Genomic DNA, 3477 nt, shown 5'->3' with positions numbered 1-3477 from the left:
GCTTCTCCCATATTTTTTTTAATTAGCTGCCTCTTTTTCTTCTAAGACTTATCACTCTACAGTTCTTGATCCTAACTATCCTACCCAACCTGCCAATACTCCCTCTTTTTTCCCTCCTATTCCCTCTCCAAAACAGCTACCCCAAAATGCACATTAGTAAGCTCTTCCATTTTATTAACACGCATGCTATTTTACTTTGACTTCTATTTTGGAGGACCTCACTAATGCTTTCACAAGTAGTCAACTTGTGCTTCTTACTGTTATCTCTTTATAATTTAGAGTGATATAGCGTTTGAAGAGGTGAGTGAGTCCTACTTCTTTCCAAGCTCCAGTAAGCTAAATGGAAAGATCCAAATAAATCAATAAATCTTTCCAGAACTACAGACTTGGTGTAGCACAGTGCAGAGAAACATAACATAGCACAGATATTTTTTTGGCTCCCTGCCTTTAGGAACCAAAATAGCTTCTTCCAGATCTCTTTTAACATCTGCTATGCATTGGCCAACTGTACAGCCAAAAGATAATGCAAATGCAATACTAGAAGTGGTTAGCACACAATTCTAGACTAGAAGTACTAGTGTAAAGTTCTCTTTTACTACAGTAGCATTATTCAAATGAAGATATTATTGACAACACATAATGCAAAATATGCTACAATATTGTCCTCTCAGTCTATTTCCAAAACAAAACACATTGTTTATAAGAAAAGTAGTAGATAAGATTTTCAGAGTTATGTTCTACACTGCCATTAATAAAGCAGAGCTTCATCAGGCTCAGTAACACAGGAGTGTGGTGATCTTATTTTGTATTACAGAACTGACCATTTATTGAAAAAATGGAGTCTCAGGTGAGAAGGGGAAAAAAACTATTAACCTGATGTGAGCAAAGGGAGCCACTTAAAATCTGATAAACAGCAACACATCTATTGAGCATCCACCTAGTTTAACTGCTGTAGCACACGGAGGGCTGAGGGGCTCAGGTGGCTGGAGAGAAGGTGCAATTTTTCTCCTGCATGAAAGCACATGGCAAACATGGCAAGGAGGATCAATTATTCAGGCTCCTAAATCTATGGTTCTTTGAATAGATTGACAAAAAGTAGTTATCTTACTTCTTACAAATCTCTGAACGCATAATCAATTTGAGATATATTTTAATTCTTGTTTCAGACTTCTTTTTCCTCCTTGAAACAATATGTAGTTGGAAATGAAAGTTTTACTGGTGTCAGAAATATGATAGAGACAGAAAACTACTATACTGAATGTCTTTAGATGACAGACTGTGTTCAGCCAACACGAAGTATTTCTAAGCCTGAGCCATACCCTAGAACTAAAACCAATCCAGTTGAACTAGATCAAGGAGTTTGTAGAGATAGGAGGCATAGAATGATAACGGCAACTCCTGATTCCTGGTGCAGAAAACATGTAGATGTCATGATTTTTGGTGACTGGAGGCTCGGGATTGTCTACAAGCAGCTAAATTAGCACTTACAAAGGACATTCTTTCATCCCACTATGCTAGTGTCTATTTCTGGTCATAGTAGCTCTTCTCGAGAAGACAACCAAGTTAAGAATTTCCAAATCACCAAAACCATGATTTTATTTTTGGTTTATCTGATGCATTAAGGAACACAATAGTCCTTCTGTATAGTAACAGCTGTATAATATTGATTGTACCATACACTTTAATATTAATGAGAGGCAATCTGCAAAGTTACAGATTTCAAAAAAAAGGCTGAACTTCCTCTGAAGACAGGTTTTGTTCAGCCTGAAGAAGAGAAAGCTCTGGGGACACCTTATAACAGCCTTCCAGTATCCAAAGGGGACAACAAGAGTGCCAGAGAGGGACTTTTACAAGGGCATGCAATCATAGAACAAGGGGGAATGGCTTCAAACTGAAAGAGAGCAGGTTTTGGTAGGATATTAGGAAGAAATTCTTTACTGTGAGGATGGTCAAACACTGGAACAGGCTGCCCTGAGAAGTTGTGAAAGACCAGGTTGAAGGGAGCTAGTGGAAGGTGTCCTGCCCATAATGTGGAGATTGGAATGAGATTATCTTAAAGGTCCCTTCCAGCCCAAACCATTCTATGATTCTGTTATTCACTTGTATGCTGAGCCATCTAAATGATTCTCTTAGGGGTTTTTTAGGGTGCTTTAGGTATCTCAAGGAAATACAGTCTGTGAGATGTCAAACATTAAGGAAGACAGCAGCACAGCTGCCTTTTTATTTAAAAGGTAGGGCAGTACTACAAGCATAGTAAAAACATATTTGCCACCAGTTAGAAATTTACCTTTGGCTAGAAGAGTTCACAAAGGATGTCAACTTGAGCCACTCTTTTTCTGATATCAACAAAATGGAGATACCTGCAAGTCAAATAAGAAAGGTTCATTGGTTTTGGTTTTAGGTGAACATGTCCCGTTATGGTATTAAGGGATAAGTAAAAAAAAAAACCCAAAACTTAAATAAACATTTGTGTAAAATGAAAATCTACTAATTTCTACATGCAAATAAATTATCAAGAACAACTCACTAGCTTTAAAATTCAGCATAGTGCCATATGTATATGTTGCAACAGAGAAGTTAAAGGTGTTATCTATGGAAGCTCCTGGCAATAACTGGAAAAAAAGCGTTGCTAGGGCAAAAGGTCATGAGACAGTACGTGCTGAACCAACAGACTGTTTCATTACGGCTCTGCTTCAAAGGTCATGATAAAGGGTCCACAGCTATTCTTAGAACTGTATTGTAAAAAGCAAGTAGCTTAATAATATCTTCAATTACAAGAATGAGAAAAAGTCATGAAGTTCCATAAAATGTTTTGAGAGAAAAGAGTAGGGAGTTGATCCAAAAAGTTTAGATACATGCTCTGAGATTCTGTGGGATGACTTACAGTGAAGAAAGTATCTAACACCACAAAATTTACATGTGACAATTTTACATTTGCTTCTGAATGAAGGTAAATAAAAGCATATGTAAAATAAAAATATTTTAGCTAGGTCTATCTGATCAACATTAGAGAGAGATAAATCATAAAACTGTCATGTACCAATAAGGCAATTTGGCTATTTTATATCTGAGCTAACAAAGTTTCAAAAGGCATTCGTTTTACCATGATCTCAGATAGTAAAATCTAGCTTGAAAATACACAATATTATATTCATACTGAAAGAAAGGAAAAAGAACACACACACACAGCAGGAACAGATGTTATTTCCTGTACTAAATCACCACCATAGGGATAAATATAATTCTAATAGGTATTTTACAGAATAGTGCATACAATGGAAAAGAACACAAAGCCTGAAAATCCTACGTCAGCTGCATATCTAGGTATTATGGACACCGGCAGATGGGATGCAGGACAGTTTACTACTATCTTCCTTCTAGGTCTAGTCAAAAATAGGCAATCACTTTAGTCTACTTTTACCAGTATGCTCACAGTTGCATAAAAACCCCAACTCCTGGTGTAGTTACAACCTAAAA

The 3477-nt window shown here is 36.8% G+C and overlaps 1 protein-coding gene across 6 annotated transcripts in view; it reads right to left on the bottom strand.

Moving 5' to 3' along the window:
• SIPA1L2 (signal induced proliferation associated 1 like 2) overlaps positions 1-2366 on the bottom strand; it is a 99422-nt gene extending 97056 nt beyond the window's left edge. For all 6 annotated transcript variants that reach the window (XM_017745328.1, XM_017745331.1, XM_017745346.1 and 3 more), the window contains exon 1: positions 2288-2366. The gene's annotated coding sequence lies outside the window, so the exon portion shown is untranslated. The remainder of the gene's footprint in view (positions 1-2287) is intronic.
• Between the last annotated feature and the right edge of the window lie 1111 nt (positions 2367-3477).

Source organism: Corvus brachyrhynchos, unplaced genomic scaffold (assembly GCF_000691975.1).
Source record: "Corvus brachyrhynchos isolate BGI_N302 unplaced genomic scaffold, ASM69197v1 scaffold70, whole genome shotgun sequence".
NCBI lineage: Eukaryota > Metazoa > Chordata > Aves > Passeriformes > Corvidae > Corvus > Corvus brachyrhynchos.
The sequence above is the reverse complement of the archived record's forward strand: the minus strand, read 5'-3'. Positions and strand labels throughout refer to the sequence as shown.